The sequence below is a fragment of the Symphalangus syndactylus genome, chromosome 15 (genome assembly GCF_028878055.3).
Source record: "Symphalangus syndactylus isolate Jambi chromosome 15, NHGRI_mSymSyn1-v2.1_pri, whole genome shotgun sequence".
NCBI lineage: Eukaryota > Metazoa > Chordata > Mammalia > Primates > Hylobatidae > Symphalangus > Symphalangus syndactylus.
In genome coordinates, this window is record NC_072437.2 from 43964561 (window position 1) to 43985506 (window position 20946).

A 20946-nucleotide genomic window follows, 5' to 3' on the forward strand; every position below is an offset into this window, starting at 1 on the left:
ATAAAATTTACAGTCCTGTTGAGTGTGTCAAGGACCTGTATAGCAAACCTACAGAAAAAAGCCTCTTTTTTTTTGTCCAGTGGATTTATACTCTCTTCATGTCTGCTAATTTATTCCAACTGCAAAATAAAACATTCAGGATGAAAAACTATAGGAATAAATAAAGATTTACACATTTACAAATGAGCATTAGCACATGCAATTTTTACAAAGCTTAAGTAAACCAGTAAATACTTCTGGGAAGCTTTGTTATTATTTCAGGACAGATGAGCAGGCCAAAGAAAAAATAAAAACAAAGATCAATGTCATAAGATATTTCAATATATTATAAAGCTATAGTATGTAAGATAATCATATTTGCTGAAAAATATAAATATATATAAACAAACAAAACCTTGACCATATCATAGATTTAAATCTTCAAAGTTAAAAGATTTAAATTTTAAGTCCAAGGGTTTTTTTTGAAAAAGGAAGAAATCTGAAGTATTGGAAAATCTGATATGAAATCTTTTGAACACTATGTCAAACAATTAAGTGAGAAACTTGAAAAAACATTTGCAGCAAATTCAAAAAAGAGTTAATTATTTTAAAACAGATACAGATAGAGCTGCACAACAATGTGAAGACACTTAATGCCCAGAACTGTACACTTGAAAATGTTTAAAATGGCAAATTTTATGGTTTATATTTTATCACAATAAAAAATATATACATGTGTAAATTCACTAGGAAAAAAAACTAAGGACCTAATATATTCATGGGAAAGAGATGGCTAGTTACTTTAAAAAATTAAACATCACTTATCAAACATTTGGGAAAGTAGTCAACCTCATGGATAATCAATGTCAAAAGCAGCACGGTCCTATGATGATCTATCAAAAATGTATCTCCTGCAAAGGTTTTTAAGGAACTAAACCCAACTATAGGTTGTAGTCTTGTGAAATGGGTACATTCCAATATCAGATCCCTTCCTGATGGGACCACAACCTGTCATAACATCTTTAGAAGCAATTGACATACTTTAGAGGGTATTGCTATGGGTGTGTTGGATTGTTACTCAACAGCCATTTCTCTTATTCTAAAATAATTAGACTAAAATATCTTCCTAACTTGCTAAACTGCAAAAGCCGGAAAGCTGAAACTCCATTTTCCAGACTCCCTCGTCGCTGCAATTCTGACATGGTTTGAGTTGGTACAAGTCAATGCCTCTTGGAGAGATTTGAGAAGGAGACATGAAACAGAGGCTTTTTGGCTGCTTGGCACTTATTTTGGCATGCACAGATGTAGAGGCATTTGGATTTATGATGACAGAGTTAAGAGAACTACAATGTCCCTTCACTGTCTTTACACAGGTCAAATCTGAGGCATCCATTTGCTGGCATGAGTTTCAGCCAGCATGGTGTGGTTCAGGATCCTGCAGTGTTGGTGGTCAATCTTCAATTTAGCAGGTGGCTTCCTGACCATTCATAAAAGAGGCATCAGTACCCTTGCTGGCCCAATTCAGAGGAAAGTATAGAGAATTATTCCTGGAAGTTCAATCTAGACTTTCTCCCCGGATTCTATAAGGCTTTTAATACCTTATAATAAATATTTTTCTATTATTCTCCATGGCTTTGTTCTCTGACTGAACCTCAGTTGATATATGCATCAAAAACATTTTAAATGTTTATATTTGTGGCCTAATCATCCCACTTCTGGAATTTTAGCCTATGAAAATAATACTTCAGATGGATAAGGTTTGTGAGCAAAAATATGTACTATAACATTATTACTTTAACAATGGGGACTAACTAAGTAAAGCACTGTTTTCCTGCTTTTATTCCAAAAGACAATGAAAATTACTGTCAGGTTTGAACAGGGGAGTGATATTTTCTGATATGCTTTTAAAAATCATCACCCTTGTGCCAAGAACAGAATGATTATTATTTTTGAAGCTAGGTGGTAGATTTAGAGGAGTTTACTCCAGTCTTCTGTCTACTTTTGTGTACACTTGAAATTTTCCATAATAAAAATAAAAGAACAAATGTCATGCAACTATGTAATGTAATACCAACTACGTTAAGAACACTCTGTGTAGGAGAAAATATAGGAAAAAAAACCTTAAAATTTTGAGGTTGTTGTTATTATACCTCACTTGAGTATCTTTCCTGTGATTGACAGAATTCTAAGGACCCACAACTATATATCATTCCCTCCTCCCCGAGTGTCGGCTGGTCCTGTGAATATGAGAGAATATCGTTCCTGTGATAATGTTTTGTTACATGGCAAAAGTGAAGGGATTTCACAGAGGTAATCAAAGTCCCTACAATTGACTTTGAGTTAATAAGATTACCCAGAGTGGGTCTGACCTACACATGTGTGTCCTTTGACAGGGGCCTGGACCTTCCCTGAAAGGAGAGACTTCTGTGACCTTGCAGAAACAAGCCACCGTGAGTTCTACAGCTGCAGAAAATGAATTCTGTCACCAGAACCTTAGCTTGGAATGGGACCCCAAGCCTCCGATGAGACCATAGCCCTGGCCAACACCTTGAGGATGGCCTTGTGAAACTCTGAGCGGGGGACCCAACTAAGCCATGACAAGATTCCTGACCCACAGAAGCTGTGAGATAATAAATGTATATTGTTTTAAGCTACTAAGTATGTGGTAATTGGTCATGCATCAATAGAAAACTAACACATTTATTTTTCACTTTTCTGAATTTTCTAGATTATCTATAATAAATATGTTTATTTTATAATAGAGGAAAAAAGTTTTTACAACAAAAATAAAAGAGAATTAATGTGGATAATTCAGGCTATATATTCCAGAAAAGAGAACTGACATCATTTTTCTTAATGTTATTAACAAAGAACTGCATTAAATAGGAGGAAATTTTCTCTTTGTACTTTAATGCTCTGGATCAAATCCAAAGATACCCAGCTCAAGGCCAAAAGTGAACACACTCCGTATAATTGAACTAGTGGTTTCTGAAATAAATGTACTGAAAGATAAGCCTTTGCACCAATCTTCTCTTGCTGTACTATAATTCACTGAAACCATCCTGAATAAACAGATTTTAATTTTGGTTTAGATTCCAACACCCAGCAGGCTACCCAATGATTAATGATGATAAAACTAAGCAGAAAGGGAAGCCATTCATGAAACAAACAATATAACCATCAATCAAGCTCACAGCTGATAATATTTAGACACTGACTAGTACTTGACTCTCTAGCACCACTCCATGGAGACCTGCTGAGCAGCTAAGGGCTTTAAAATTAATATCAAGATCAGCAGTGCAAAGGTTGACGGTTGTCAGTGGGGATGAAGACTCAAGGATATAATGCAGTATTTACCGATCATCCATGATGAGCTAGTTTCTCTACAATGCATGCTTGGTTTAAATCCTGTATTAGGATTTAAACTTCTATATAAGTACAAATACTTCTTTCTCTGACACACGTCTGCCTCCTGCATCTGTCATATGGGCAAGTTAAATGGAGACCCTTGCATCTTTTGTTTTTCTTTTTGTTTTTTTGTTTCTTGAGACGGAGTCTCGCTCTGTCGCTCAGACAGGAGTGCAGTGGTGCGATCTCAGCTCACTGCAAGCTCCACCTCCCGTGTTCACGCCATTCTCCTGCCTAACCTCCTGAGTAGCTGGGACTACAGGCACCCGCCACCACGCCCGGCTAATTTTTTGTATTTTTAGTAGATACAGGGTTTCACCATGTTAGCCAGGATGGTCTCGATCTCCTGACCTCGTGATCCACCTGCCTCCGCCTCCCAAACTGCTGGGATTACAGGTGTGAGCCACCACGCCCGGCCAACCCTTGCATCTTTTTAGTCCCTACTGGTAAATTTTTGGTTCCTTCAGCCAAGTAAAATTGTTTTCCATTTACTACTTTATGTATTTGGTGTTGTGTATTACTACATTATTTATTCAATCTATGTTTACACTGGTCACCACAAGAATCTCAGCCCTATTTCCCTCTATTCTAATCCCAATTGGCTCCATGAAAAATGAATTCCTCACTCCTCACCCCACCCCTAATTTATTTTTGCCAGGACATTAAATCACTCCCTGAAACACCATATACTTCACGTGTTAATTTTTCTTCCTCTAAAATTTTCACTCCACTAAGGCAGAAAATTTTGGTTGGTTGGTTCACTAAAATATTACCAGTCCTCAGTGTCTGACACGTAGTAGGCAATCAATAAAAATTGTTCAAATGAATGAATAGATGAATGAATGGTACTCCCAGGAACTAGCTTAATTCTAGTTTAACTCGGAGCAACTGTTGTATTACCCTGAAAGGTCTAGACATTTCTCTTTCCCAATGCACAGTCATCCCGATAGCTGAAGGTCCCTTTGCAGAAGGCTGGAAGAAATATGCTTATGTGATATGAACACAGAGTTCTTTTTCAAGAGTACCTAGCCTTCCTTTTAGTATCTGAAAATTTAAGTTTGGAAATTGGTAAAAGGCCAACACTTTCTTATGTGGTTTGAATTTAGGTCCCTGATGGCCATACCTAGTCTTTGAGTTTTGGTTGGTGTTAGTATTATTTTAGAAATCAAATATTCTCTTGCTGGGTTGTACATATGATTTATTTCTAGGACACCTATGACTGATTAGCAAATGTCAACGATTTCTAGGGTTAGACCATTTTGATGACATACTGACCCCCTCCACCTTCCCCACATCTGCCCAAGACCCATTTGCGTCCAATGTTTAAGTGCTGCTACGGGTCTTCTGCCACTCTGGGATCCTAGTATCCCAGTAAAATCAGAGAATTCATTTCAGCTGTGTCTCCTCGCACTGCATTCTAGATCCACAAAGAACATCCTCTATAGGGATTTTTTTAATGCTGGGATTCTCTTCACCAATGAATTTCTCAATGCATGCATCAACAAGGCCTTGGAGCCAGAGTTAAGAATTAAGAAATTGATGGCACACAAAAAAATTCCCTCCCACTTTCCTACATCTGTTTCATTTCTTCCTTTATGGTATAACACAAATATCTAGGCCACCGCTGAGTCCAGGTTTCATCAGTCGACTACAATAAGTAACTACAATCAACCCCAGTTGAATATTGTATTCAACCTAGTTACAATCTAGGTACCTGCATCTAGACTGTATATAGGTGAGGTGCAGGTACGTATAGTGACACATCGTACTTGATCTCAATCACAGTCCTCCCACTTTAGTCAACATCCTCAGGATTTATTGCCACCTGCATCAGCCAGATTTTTGCAAATATAACAACAAAATTTTGTAAATTTGGGGAGTCTGATTTTAAAATAGGCTCTGGGACATGCCTACCTTGGTTGCAGGGAAGGGCAGTGCACTGGCATGGGAAGATTTACACACTGAGCAACCCAACTTTTCTCACATGTCTCCACCCTGTGTTGGCACCTACTTAATATCCTATGTCAGAACCCCAACTTTGACCCAAGAGGCTAGGAAAGGTTATACATTGATGCAAAGAAGCAACTTGGAGGATAAATCTTTGAGTGTGGGTTCCAATTCAGCACTATCTTAGAAAGTGACTAGTTTTCAGTGGGTGGCTTGAGCTGAGAGTTGAAGACTTTCAGTTTGTCATTTTCTGCCATTAAAGTGTCCATTGCTTAACTCTACAATCCTTGAATTCCTCCACACCCTTCAATCACTCTCTTGCAGCATATATTTTTCCTCCCAAACCTAGCATTCAAGGGGGCTATCACCCGAGTGGACACAAGTGATCATTTGATTAACTGTTTTGTTTTGTTTTTTCTTCACAAATTTTGATAGATGCTCAGGTTCAGTTTCTTAATATCAACCTGATTTCCAATTCCCCTTAAACCCTACCAAGACAGAGAATAAAGTACAGTTTCCATCCTGTTTTCCTGGATATCTATTGCCTATAACTTCTGGCACAATTTTCAGTCACAGTCAGGGCTTTTAGATGCAAATAACAGAAACTGACCCTGGTTAATTAAAGCAGAAACAGAAATTATTTAAAAGATGCTGGATAGCCCATATATTCTCTGGGAGGGCTGGAGAAGCAAACTTATGGATTTTACAGCTGGAAACAATTCCCACAGTCAAACCACAAGAGTTATCAGGTAAAGACATTGGAGCTCCTGCTGGTCCCAGACAGCACAGTACCTTTCAGCAGCCAGTGACCAGACCCTGGGTGCTGCTGCAGGAACTCTGCTGCCACTGCTGCCTTTGGGAACCAAATATGGTTGCCGCCTCCACCCCCAAATGTTATCAAAATATATTCTGGGTGGTGTGTGCTTCCTTATGTCCCAGTTTCTCATAGTCTCGAGAAAAGATGGACCTGATTGGCAGAACCCAGCCCCATGCCTTAACAGCAAGAACCCTGGAGAGGTGAGTAGCTGGATGGCATCAGAGGGAGAGGATTTCCCAAACACATAGAGTGGGTTCTGATACCTGGATGGCAAAAAAGAAATTGGTAAATCTCCATCATACTGGCTTTATGGGAAATGATAAGGTCTGTGAATATAGACAGCCCCAGTTTCAATTTGTGCACTTTCTTCACTTTCTATTTGACATTGGGCAAGTTCTCTCTGAGATTTGTTTTTTCTCATAAGTAAAAAGGATATGAACCCTCTCTTGCAGAAATTAAAAAGTAAGTTATGTGGACAAGATAATTCAAAAAGTGAAAGCTATTACTTGAAAAGATAATTGAGATATATAATATTTTCTGAGGTCTCATCTTGGAAAATATTCAACTTTTCATATATTTATGCCTATTCTCCCTAACTAGGGGATCATGTTTTATACTAGTTTGTATGTTTTATACTAGTTTGTATTTCCGCAGAACAGTACACACACAGATACATACACGTGCACTTAATAAATGAACTAATATCCCAGATTATAAAATAAAAAGAGAGACAGCAAACATTGATGCAAAAAACTGAAGAGGATACAGAAAAATGGAAAGCTATTCCATATTCATGGATTGGAAGAGTTAATATTGTTAAAATGTTTATACCACCCAAAGCAATCTACAGATTGAATGTCATCTCCATCAGAATATCGATGACATTCTTCACAGAAACAGAAAAAAATAATCCTAACCACTTATATAGAACCACAAAAGACCCACAATAACCAAAGCTATCCTGAGCAAAAAGAGCAAAATGAAAGGAATCACATTACCTGACTTCACAAATTATACTACAGAGCTATAGTAACCAATACATCATGATACTGGCATAAAAACAGACACATAGACTAATGAAACAGAATAGAGAATCCAGAAATAAATCCATACATCTACAGTGGACTAGTTTTTGACAGAGGTGCCAAGAATGTATACATTGGGGAAAGGACAGTCTCTTCAATAAGTGGTACTTGGAAAACTGGATATCCATATGCAGAAGAATGAAACTAGACCCATATGTCTCGCCATATGCAAAAATAAAATCAAAACGGATTGAAGACTTAAATCTAAGACTTCAAACTATGAAACTACTAAAAGAAAACTATTGAGAAACTCTCCAGGACATTGGTCTGGGCAAAGATTTCTTGAGTAATATCCCACAAGCACAAGCAACCAAAGCAAAAATGGACAAATGAAATCACATCAAGTTTAAAAACCTCTGCACTGCAAAGAAAACAATCAACAAAGTGAAGAGACAACCCACAGAATGGGAGAAAATATTTGCAAACTATCCATTAATCTCTTGGCAATACTTTACAAGAACCCCATTCTGTGGGGTTCTGTGGGGTATTGTTGACTACAGTCAACAATAATTTATTGTACATTTAAAAATAACAAAGTATAATGGATTGCTTGTAACACAAAGAAATGATAAATTCTTGAGGTGATGGATACCCCATTTACTCTGATGTGATTATTATGCATTTTATGTCTCTGTATCAAAATATTTCATGTACCCCATAAATATATATACCTACTATGTACCCACAAAAATTAAAAAAAAAACATTTTAATGAGCGACAGCAATGCTTCATTCTATAGCAGTGAATCAAAGAATGTATAGATATAGGGTATGTTCCACTGCAAGACTGAAGTGGATTTCTAGGGGGCCTCCACTGACGACTCCTGTTATGGACTGATGCTTGTGTGTCCCCAAACTTTATATGTTGAAACCTAATCTCCAGTGTGATGGCATTTGGAGATGGGGCCTTTAGAGGGTGATTAGGTCATGAGAGATAGTCTTCATAAATGATATTACTGCCATTAAAGGGTACTGAGGTATAGTGCTGAACACTAGGTATTCTGCAGAGGCACAGTAAAATTTTAAAGAGTTTATTTGAGCAAACTGATTTGTGGATCAGGAGCTCCAAACCACGAGTGGTTTTGGGGATCCTTTGGAGAAGCATTAAAGACAGGCTTTTAGAGAGTGAATACAGATGTAAAACAATTTGGTTATAGTTATACGTTGCCTTACTATTTTGTCTATTTTGTTGGAAAGTCCCTAGTTATACAGTTATATAACTATAATTTAGTTGGCAGCTTCTGATTGATTAGCCTTAAGTTTCATTTCTCTTTAATATAGGCATTTATAAGAAATAGCTCAAGTTAACTTTTGCTTATATTTGCAAATCAAGCCAGGTTAAGTCAGTTACAAAGGCTAACTGGCTTTGTCTGCTCAGGGATTCTGCAGGCCTGGCTTTCCATTTTAATTTATTTTAACAGTGCCCTTATTAATGGGACCCAGAGAGACCCCTTGCCCTTTTCACCATGTGAATACAGCACGAAGACGGCCATCTACGAACTAGGAAGCAGACTCTCACTAGACACTAAATCTGCCAGTGCCTTGACCTTGGACTTCCCAGCCTCCAGAACTGTGAGAAGTACATTTCTGTTGTTTATGAGCCACCCAGTCTAACGCAGTTTGTATAGCAACCTAAAAGAACTGAGACAACTACAAAATGACAGATGTCTTATTCTGCATCACACTGGGCTCTAAAAGACCACCAAGCGTGAATAACCCCAACTGTACATCACTATTATAAACAACTCAATAAAAAGTTTCAACTATATGAACTAAGTCAACCCAAGGAAAAACAAATGGCAGTATCTGGAAATAATAAAATAGTAACAAGAGTAATATGTTTCTTGTACACATAAAAAAATCATGCCACTAAGACTAGCTCTGCGTTAACAGTAATGCAGTAAGAAATATTTTAAAGTATATATAATTTTCTCTTTACTCATTCACAATAATGAAGAATACATCCACTAGATGATTAACTTCCTAAAGTATAAATCTGATCATTTCCCCGTCTTCTTCAAATTCTCCACTGATTCTCAAAATAGACCTCTAAATCTATGAGAATGGAGATTATACATGAAACACAGGTAAATGAAACCTGATTTAAATATTTTTAAATTTACTTTACACTTAATCAGTGACTGAAAATAGTGTTTTTTTCTGACTGTCACTAACAAATATTAAAGATTCTATCCTCAATGGAAAAAAACGAAAAATGGCCTCCTAGTTCTCCTCCCACAGTATGACCTTGGCCAGTCACTTGACATCTCCAAGTTCAGTTCCTACATTGCAAAATGAAGAAATTGGACAACATCCTTTCCAGCTCTGAAAGGTTATCATCTCTACTTTGCCAATGTCCACTGGCTGCATGCTCCACCCCCACCTAAAGTGGGCTCCATTTCCATTTGCCTTGATCAATCAAGGTAATCAGCCACAGGAGATAAAACATAAATTGTAAAGTTGCCAATTCTGAGTCATATAAGCAAAAATAATCTTGTTACTCAGCATTTCCATAATGCTTTATTATATTTTTCAAACAATGTTTGGCCATCAATCAACACAAACCATAGTCATAAACCATAAAAGAAGACACAGAGACCAATGAAATTAATGTTGACAAAACTCACCCAACAGGTCAAAAGCAGAGAAAATTACATGTTAACGTTATGAGTGAATGATCATACTGTGTGAGCCACACGCATTTTTGGTACAGAATTGTATAAGATAATACTCAGGTAACAGAAGGACATCACAATCTGGATTGGACCTTACTTGTGGGGTCCTCTTCTCCTCTCTACCCCACTCACACTGGCTTACTTGGAGCTGGGAGGATGACTGTCACTTCTCTACCTGACAGACACGAACCACTACTCTGACCCTCCCATTTATCCCTCTTTTTTACAATTAAATAGTTCATTCAACCTCCCCTGAGCATTTGTTATGCATGCCAATGTTTCATATCACCTCAAATAAATCAATAATTGAATGCCCCCCTCCCCCGCCCCAGCCATCTCCTCTACTGCCATTGCCTATGTGGCCTCAGCTCTTCTTTGTTCTGCTCCAGGCACACAACCTCTCTTCCCCATCATACATGGTGGATGCCTCAGAGCATCCTCCCTACCTCCTCTGCTCCTCCTTAGACTCTGCCACCCATTGTGTATCTGCCAGCTCCATCTCTGTCACTACTCGCTCCTCCAGCCCTAGTGGCCCCCATCATGGCTCAGCCTTCCCCAAACCTGGTGCTTTATCTTACTATGTGGGACTCCCTCGGGACCTCATAGCAGCAACCCAGTGGCTTTGGCTTGGCATCCCCCAGACCCTCTTCCCTCTTTTTATTAAAATCTCAACCAGGAGGAGCAGAGCAAGATGGCAGAATAGAAGCCTTCACCAATTGTCCCACCTCCCCAAGGAAGGACACCAACTTATCATCTACACACACAAAAAAGTACCTTCATAAGAACCAAACCTCAGATGAGCACTTATAGTACCTAGTTTTAACATCATATCACTGAAAGAGGCACTGAAGAGAAAGGATAAACAGCCTTGAATTACCAACACCACCCCTCCACCATCCTCCAGCAGCTGCAAATCAAAACTACAGTAAGATACCATCTCGCCCCAGTTAAAATGGCTTTTATCCAAGAGACAGGCAATAACAAATGCTGGTGAGGATGAAGAGAAAAGAGCATCCTCATACACTGTTGGTGGGAATTTAAATTAGCACAACCACTCTGGAAAACAATTTGGAGGTTTCTAAAAACCTAAAACTAGAACTACAATATGATCCAGCAATCCCACTGCTGGGGATATACCCAAAAGAAAGAAAATTAGCATATCAAAGAGATCTCTGCACTGCCATATTTGTTGCAGCACTGTTTACAATAGCTAAGATTTGGAAGCAACCTAAGTGTTCATCAACAGATGAATGGATAAAGAAAATGTGGTACTTATATACAATGGAGTACTACTCAGCTATTAAAAAATGAGATGCTGTCATTTGCAACAACATGGATGGAACTGGAGATCATCACGTTAAGCGAAAGAAGCCAGACACAGAAAGACAAACATCGCATCTTCTCACTTCTTTGTGGGATCTAAAAATCAAAACAATTGAACTTATGGAGACAGAGAGTAGAGGGATGGTAACCAAAGCCTGGGAAGGGTAAGTGGCGAAGGGGGGGGATGGGAATGGTTAATGGGTATAAAAAAATAGTTTTAAAAAAGGAATAAGACCCAGTATTTGATAGCACAACAGGGTGAATATAGTCAGTAATAATTTAATTGTACGTTTTAAAATAACTAAAAGTATAATTGATCGTTGTAACACAAAGGATAAATGCTTGAGGAGATGGATATCCCTTTTTCCGTGATGTGATTATTACACATTGCATGCCTGTATCAAAACACCTCATGTACCCTGTAAATATATACAACTACTATGTACCCACAAAAATTAAAATTAAAAATTAAAAAAAATTAAACCAGATTAAAAGTGACACTATTGGGCAGTGACCAAACCTTAATTTGGGGTAAGGAAATAACCTGTAGAATTTTAAAATAAAACTTTTTCCCTTAAATAATGGTAACCTACTAGGGATGACACCTCTGAAAATTAATAATTAAGTTTTTCAATGAAAATATAATGAAATCATGCTTTATTCAACAGATATTGAGTGCCTCATATGTCCTGGACATGAAAAGATGAAAAAGACATATTCTTAAACTCAAAAAGTATATAGCCTGCTAAGAGAGGTAGATGTGCAAGCAACTAAACAATGATGACATAGTTGCTGAAGTAGAGGCACGATTTAGGTGGAAGAAAATACAAAACAAGGTGCTGCTCTGGCATAGCTCCACCATACGTGGTATTTACTGCAAGATATTAAAATTATGGTGTCTCTGTTTCTCCCTTTAGATTATAGGCTTTTGAGGACTCAAACCATGTCTGTGACATTTTTTATATCTCCAGCATCTAGAAAATACTATGCCTTGCATATAGTATTCACTCAATAAGTGTTGACCTGAATAGAGAATGAACTGCATTGTTACTTCCGCCTAAGATACAGGGAAGATTCATGGATGGATTTGCAGAGGAGATAACATCTGAGCTAGATTTTAAAAGATGAATTGGGTAGTACTGGAAATCCTAACCCGAGCAACCAGGCAAGAGAAAGAAATAAAAGGTATTCATATAGGAAGAGAGGAAGTCGAACTCTCCCTTTGCAGACTATATGATTTTATACCTAGAAAACCCCATAGTCTCTGCCCAAAAGCTCCTAGATCATCTGATGAACATCTTCAGCAAGGTTTCAGCATACAGAATTGATGTACAAAAATCAGTAGCATTTCTATACACAAACAACATCCAAGCTGAAAGCCAAATCAAGAATGTAATCTCATTCACAATAGCCACAAAAAATAAATAAACAAAATAAAATACTTAGGAATACAGTTAATCAGGAAGGTGAAAGATCTCTACAACAAGAATTACAAAACACTGCTCAAAGAAAACAGAGATGACACAAACAAAAAAAAATTCCATGCTTATGGATAGGAAGAATTAACATTGTGAAAATGGCCATACTGTTCAAAGCAATTTACAGATTCAATGCGATTCCTACCAAACTACCAATCACATTGTTCACAGAATTGGAAAAAAACTATTGTAAAATATATATAGCATCAAAAAAGAGCCCAAATAGCCTAAGCAATCCTAATAAAAAGAACAAAGCTGGAGGGATCCCATTACCTGACTTAAAACTATGCTACAAGGCTACAGTAACCAAACAGCATGGTACTGTTACAAAAGCAGACACAAGGACCAATGAAACAGAATAGAGAGCCCAGAAATAAAGCCACATACCTATGACCATCTGATCTTCAACAAATTCGACAAAAACAAGCAATGGGGAAAGGACACTCTGTTCAATAAATGGTTTGGGCATAACTGGCTAGCCATATGCAGAAGATTCAAACTGGACCCCTTCCTTACACCATATACAAAAATCAGCTCAAGATGGATTAAAAACTTAAATGGAAAACCTAAAACTATAAAAACCCTGGAAGAAAACCTAGGAAATACCATTCTGAACATAGGCCCTGCAAAGATTTCATGACAAAGATGCCAAAAGCAATTGCAACAAAAACAAAAATTGACACATAGGACCTAACTAAACTAAAATTGGCAAATGGAACCTAATGGCAGAGCAAAAGAAGCTATCAACAGAGTAAACAGACAACCTACAGAATGGGAGAAATTATTTGCAAACTATGTATCTGACAAAGGTCTAATATCCAGAATTTATAAGGAACTTAAACAAATTAACAAGCAAAAAACAAATGACCCCATTAAAAAGTGGGCAAAGGACATGAACAGACACTTTTCAAAAGAAGACATACATGTGGCCAACAAGCATATGAAAAAATGCTCAACATCACTCATCATTAGAGAAATTCAAATAAAAACCACAGTGAGATACCATCTCATACCAGTCAGAATGGCTATTATTAAAAATTTGAAAAATAGCAGATGCTGGTGAAGTTGTGGAGAAAAGGGCACAGATATACACTGCTGATGGAAACGTAAATTATTTCAGCCATTGTGGAAAGCAGTTAGGTGATTTCTCAAAGAACTTGAAACAGACCTATCATTTGACCCAGCAATCCGATTACTGGGTATATACCCAAAGGAATATAAATCATTCTACCATGAAGACACATGCAGAGGTGTTCATTGCAGTACTGTTCACAATAGCAAACACATGGAATCAACCTAAATGCCCACCAACAATAGAATAAGGAAAATATGGTACATATACACCATGGAATACTACACAACCATAAAAAAGAATGAAACCATGTCATTTGCAGCAACATGGATGGAGCTAGAGGCCATTATCCGTGGCTCATGCCTGTAATACCAGCACTTCGGGAGGCCGAGATGGGTGGATCACGCAGTCAGGAGATCAAGACCATCCTAGCCAACATGGTGAAACCCCATCTCTACTAAAAAAAAATACAAAAAATTTAGCCAGGCGTGGTGGCCGGCGCCTGTAGTCCCAGCTACTCGGGAGGCTGAGGCAGGAGAATGGCGTGAACCCAGGAGGCAGAGTTTGCAGTGAGCCAAGATCACACCACTGCACTCCAGCCTGGGCAGCAGAGCGAGACTCCATCTCAAAAAAAAAAAAAAAAAGAAAAAGAAAAAAGAAAAAGAAAAGAAAAAAAGAAAACTAACAGAAGAACAGAAAACCAAATACCGCATGTTCTTACTTGTAAGTGGGAGCTAAACATTCAACACACATGGGCACAAAAAAAAGAACTGTAGACACTGGGGCCTACTTGAGGGTGGAAAGTAGTAGAAGGGTAAGGATAAGAAAATCACCTATCAGGCACTATGCTTATTACCTGGATGAGGAAATAATCTGTACACTAAGCCCCTGTGACATGCAATTTGCCTATAGAACAAATATGCACACATAACCCTGAACCTAAAATGAAAGTTAAAAAATTAATGTAATTTAAAAATAAAAGACGAATTGAAATATTTAATGAAGATAAAGGACTAGAATATGATTTGCAAAACACTGAGAGACATAAATTAATAACTGCAATAATAACAGCTAACATCTAATATGTCAGGAATTATGTTCAGCACGTACATGCATTTTCCTTTAATTCTTACACCAACCATATGTTGTAATTACAGTTTTCACTGATGAAGAAACTGGAGCATGTAGTGGTTAAGAGCTAAAGTCACAGGACTGGTGAGTGATGAAGCTGGGATTTGAATCACAGGGACACCCATGATTCTCTGACTTAAGAGCCTGTGAACTAGGTAATACTACATTCTCCTCCAAAATTGTGCCAACTTCAGTGTCACAAGCAACCCAGCACCTATGGTCACCCACTGTCTCACCATTCCTCAGAGTGGATATCCATCTGTCCTTTCTACTCACATGACTCTACCATTTTCATGACATGACTTCCCTATCTCCCAGCTGCTCTTTTAATCTATCTCATCTTTGCTTCTCTCCGCTATTGCGTCTCTGTTCCTCCTGCTTTCTACTCCTCTCTCTGTGTCTCACATTCATGCTCTCCAACAGAGCGCCTCGCTGTGTTAGAGTAACCATCTGTAGCCACCATTCATTGGTTTGGGCTGTCTAGCACCCAACTCCTGTTGACATTCCAACTTCCTTTTGGAGGAATCTCCAACTACGTAGATGTAGAAATGGAATCCACATTCCACACAGTAGCCAATGAGCCAATGATCTCTCTTCCTGCCCAGCCCAGCTATGGAACACACATCTCACTTGGCCTCTTCCTATCAGACAAGTGTAGAGACAGCTCTGGGCCACCCCATTGAAGAAGCAGCAGTAGAGGCATCAAGCTGAGCCTGCTGCTCCTCAAATGTAACTTCTGCTGTGCTCCCATGCACAACCCCAGAGCACTTCGGTTTCTGTCACTTTTCTAAGCAAGGTCCTCCAAGCTCCTGTAGACATGTGAGACAGAGATATCCTTCCAGGGAATCCCCTGTTGAGGTTAAATTCACCAGAATTATTTTCTATTGCTTGCAAACAGGAACCCAAACAGAACTCAGGCATTAATGTAGTTTTGGCTCTCATATCTGAGCTGCTTCGGCTGCCACCCTTATCCATAATCCAATCCAATGAGGCCAGGGTAGCAGGACCACATGACCAAAATCATCACAGCTTCTGTTCAAGGGGCCACTTGTGGCCTCTGTATTCTGGAGGGAACTGGGGGCTGTTATTTGGACTCTCAGAACTTAAATCAATACCCTGGGAGAGACTGAGTCATGTTTATATGTCGAGGGAATTAAGCTAGTGACCAATGGGAAGTGAAAGATACATGAGACAGAAGAGACAAGGATGCAGCAAGGGCTCTGAGGAAAGGGGAGCGAGGTGGAGAGACTGGTCTCAGAAAATAAGAGAAAAAAATAAAAGAGGAGTCTTTTTGCCCTACCCCACCCACTCCTGAGAAAGGAGGTAAGGGCAAGATTGCAAAGGTAAGTATGCTTACCGAATAGAAGGAACTTGAAGGAGTTATTGTAAATAGATCCTGCCTCCTCCATGAGGTAAGAGACAAGGGCATCTGCTGACAGCGAATGTAGGGAGTCAGGAGCAGGGGAGGGGAAGGACTTGCAGAGATGGATGAAAACTTGGAAAAGCCACAATTAGAAACAGGGGAGGGAACCTACTGGGAACTGGCAATCAAGCTGCACTGAGGCAACTGTCTTTTATTTGCATTTGCTAATAGCAATTAACCACTTTTTAAACAAAGACCCAGACAAACAGGGACACAAACCTTCCCTGAAATTGTTCAATGAAAAAATCAGGGCCTTGCAAACTCTAGCAAATTTCACAGAAGAACCTTTAACCAAACTTTTCAATTTTGCAAGTTTACAGCTCTGGAACTTTTCAGAGGGATTTCCTTCGCTGGTCCAGAAGGAAAACATTATTGAACTAAAAAAAGTTTGAGACAATAGAAATTTGTTAAGAAATCCGGATTTTGTCTGATTCAGCTCTTTTTCACATTAAGAGGTTGATCCACTTTGTATAGAAAAGTATTAAAGAAAACTTATACAAAAGGCAATTAGGATCCTTACAGAAGTATTAAGTAGTGATACTCGCATGAAAACATTTATTTACAGTGGGCTTTATTTTCATTGGTTAAAAAAAAAGGAACCACCAAAACTGTTCTTGCTAGAATTCAAAAAGACAATGAAAAGCTCATCTCCATAGTCTCTGAGGAATAACACAGCTTGGGTGTGGTTGTGTTTGGTGATTTAGCATGCTGAGTTAATTATTTTTCCTTTCTTTTCTTGAGACAGGGTCTCTCTCTGTTGCCCAGGCTGGAGTGCAGTGGCACCATCACAGCTCACTGTAACCGTGAACTCCTGGGCTCAAATGATCCACCCATCTCAGCCTCCCGAGTAGCTGGGACTACACGCACAGGCACTACCACGTCTGACTTTTTTTTTTTTTTTTTTTTTTTTTGAGATGAGTGTCTTACTAGGTTTCTCAGGCTAGTCTGGAACTCCTGGGCTCAAGCGATTTTCCTGCCTTGGCTTCCCAAAGCACTGGGATTACAGGTGTGAGCTACTGCGCCCGGCCACCAAATTAATTCTTAAAAAAATGTCCTCCCTCTGGTTTTGGCAAGCAACTGAATGGAACTGAGACATAAATCTGTAGTCTTCGTTTTAGATTGCAGTTGAATTCATGAAGTAAAAATGTGCTTCTGATATGGTATTTTAAAAAAACGAACAACTGCTCTGTCTCAGCTGGCATGTCCTAAAAGAAGACAGCATCTGGATAAAATTCAACATAGAATTTTAGCTTTTGTGGCATTTTGAATAAAAACAGTTGGCCAAACAACCACCTATTTAAATCATTGAAAACTGATGATTACAAATAATACTTCTGGCTGATAATTAGAGTGGAAGTAGAAATCATTCAGAATACTATGAGGTTGGACAGGATTCCAGAATTAGTTTTCCCTTAAATACAGTGTTGCAGACAAAAGCAGTTTGGTCTTCAAAGACCGAGTATTCTTAAACTATTGCATTCACCAATGGGGGCTATGAAGATGTGGGTTAATTTACTTAACACTTCAGAGGTTTGGAGTTTTCAGACAGCAGCAAAGATGAGGCCAAATCGAGATTAAAATTCCTCATTCTTCTCTTGTTCTTTTCAAACACAATAGCATCACGTTCTTAAAAGATGACTTGCGATACAGAGGTTTTTATTTGAGACCCAACACGGTAAAGAAACAAAAAGATAAAATTCTATTTGTAAAACAAAATGTAATTGAAAACAGCCACTAGAGGGCAGTGGAAATACTGGGAATGTTGCACTGCAAGTCCTTTGATCAGAACCTTAAAATGAAAGCTGTTTTGCGGGATTTTGAAAGCATTTGATTGTTTAGCGAATGAGAGACCTGAGGGGTGGGGGTGGGGGTAGAAGCAAGAGAAGAAAGTATCTTCTTGATCACATTAATGTAACATTAATGGGAGACAGCACTACCACGTCTGGCCTGAGCCTTCAGGACGACAGTCGTAGGACAGTGATTCAGCACAGATGATGTAATGAGGTCAGTCCCCCAATTCACTCTGTAATTTAACCCTGCCTACAATAGATCAAGGAGGCTGGGCAACCGTAACACAACAAAACACAAATCATTGGCATTCGACCTTACAGAACATTCAAAAGCAGCGGTATTGGTAGGTTGTTTGCTGAGTGTGTGTGTGTGTGTGTGTGTGTGTGTGTGTGTGTGTGTTTAATGCAAGCAATGTCTTTTTAAAAGATTGTGAAGTCAGAATTATTACTTTTTAAAAAAAAATTCCCACAGCTCCATTTAACCCACGCTATTTGTGGGAGGTGAGAAAGAAATGACTCACATGATCGCTAAAATGCTTGTGAAAATGCAGATAAAATGGTGACAGACACTGAAACAGTCAGCTCTGATTCTTTAAAAATCCTTCCAAAAAGAGAATTGGGCTGGAGGTAGGGAGGGTACAATCAAGAATTAATTCTAAGCACTCTACAGAATCTTAGACCTTAAAGCTAGAAAGTATTTTAAGGTCCTCTGCATCATACAATATTTTCCATATTTCCAGCCTATAATTTTGCTCTTAGCCATTTCAAAGTAGAAAAATCTCTACACTGTGCTAGTACATCAAGAAGTAGTTCTCAAATCAGCTACCACTAAATTAACTATGGAAATGTGGCTGTAGATACAACTTTCAAGTGTCAAAAGCAACCAAAGAATCTTTAGGGACTCTAGGCATAGGTGTAATGAACAAGCACAGAAGTCATAGCCAACCCACTTTTATTTTCTAAAGCATCATTCACTCAAGCTTGAACGATGATGAGAAATAACCATATCCTTATTCTTCAGAGTAAAATGATTCATCTTAACTTGTTGACAGTAAAGAGAAAAACTGTGATTCTTAGGTCCATGACAGTTTTTCCAATCATCTATCTAAAACATAGCTGCGATTGATTTATTGAACATATTTACTCATATATTTTTGTCAATAAGTACACATTTTTCATATAAGCACACAGAAAAATCATGTGATCTACTGCAAGAATCCGATGAGGATTTTTGTGACCACATTTTATTCTAACCTCTTTTCTAATAATCTGTGTGACCCTGGATTTGCCTTTTTCCCCACTTCCACACAAGATTTGCATGGAAGCAGTAGAATCAGACAAGCCTAAAATATTTGGCCACTTGGATTCACTGGGGTCATTCTACTTACTGTAAGAGACAAGAGAACCCGAATTAGCAATTCTAATATTCCTGAAGAAGTCTTCATAAGCTATAATGGTTCTGAGTACCAAAGAGGTTTTGTCTACCTGGTCCAGTTACTGCAGGGAAAGAACCCAGACTATACTATTTTACTTCCAGGACACATTGTAAAATAAATCAGTCATATGCTAGGGTAAAAGTTCTGATCCTAAAGTGCCTGCAAGTTTGGGATGCTTTGGGGCCCTGTCAAAATGTGCAGTGGAAAAGATTCTAAGAGTTTTTCTCTGAAGCTTCCTTACTCTTTCCAGAAGAGAGATGTGTACCCTCATGGTTTCTAACTACCTTACAGATGGCCCTGACAATTTCATATTATAACTATTGTACATTCCTAAAGAGTGTGGTCATGTTACATAGGTAGCTAGTCAGGCATGAGCAGAGCAGGAGAGGGCTCCCCACCTACCACTAGGAATGTCAGGTGATCATTAGGTGATGGTCAGGTGGTTGTTAACTGTCTCTCTAAAATAATAATTGGTTGCAGCCAGTGCCAGGCAAAGGCAGTCTTGCACTATAAAGAAAAAACCTGGAACTGGTGATCCGTAGCTCCTCAATAACATCTCAGGGGCTGGGCAAGTGGGTTCAAGCGTGTGCATTAAGAAGCAAAATGGTGGGGTTTAACTGGTATATGATCCTCTAGGGTTCTAGGGGCAATCAACTGCTAAGCGAAGAATGCCTCTAGTAAGCATGCATATTAACTCCAGTAAACACACCGCGCATGCTCACCTCCCAAGCGCTAGCAGGCCACTGCGCATGCCAACAGCCTTCCCTAAGGGAAGAATCGTGAGAAGGGACACAAGACGCTGGAAGTGTGCCAACATATAAAACCCTAAGTCAAAAGTCAACCACACGCTTGATCTCTCATGTTGCCCACTTGGCTCTCTTCCAACTGTACTTTACTTTCTTTTGTTTCTCCTCTAAAGCTTTTTAATAAACTTTCACTCCTGCTCTAAAACTTACCTCAGGCCGGGCGCGGTGGCTCATGCCTGTAATCCCACTGAGAGGTGACAGCATGCTGGCGCCCTCACAGCCCTGGCTCGCTCTTGGCACCTCCTCGGCCTTAGCGCCCACTCTGGCCGCGGTTGAGAAGCCCTTCAACCCGCTGCTGCACTGTGGGAGCCACTTTCTGGGCTGGCCAAGGCCGGACCGGCTCCCTCAGCTTGGGGGCAGGTGTGGAGGGAAAGGCGGGGGCGGGAACCGGGGCTGCACGCGGTGATTGCGGGCCAGCGCGAGTTCCGGGTGGGCGTGGACTCGGCGGGCCCCGCACTGGGAGCCGCCGGCCGGCCCTGCTGGCCGGGGCAGTGAGGGGCTTAGCACCTGCGCCAGCAGCTGCTGTGCTCGATTTCTTGCCGCCCCTTAGCTGCCTTCCTGCGGGGCGGGGCTCAGG

At 39.3% G+C, this 20946-nt stretch overlaps 1 protein-coding gene across 11 annotated transcripts in view; it reads right to left on the minus strand.

Moving 5' to 3' along the window:
• SCEL (sciellin) overlaps positions 1 to 20724 on the minus strand; it is a 167499-nt gene extending 146775 nt beyond the window's left edge. For all 11 annotated transcript variants that reach the window (XM_055244606.2, XM_055244604.2, XM_063618737.1 and 8 more), the window contains exon 1: positions 20520 to 20724. The gene's annotated coding sequence lies outside the window, so the exon portion shown is untranslated. The remainder of the gene's footprint in view (positions 1 to 20519) is intronic.
• Between the last annotated feature and the right edge of the window lie 222 nt (positions 20725 to 20946).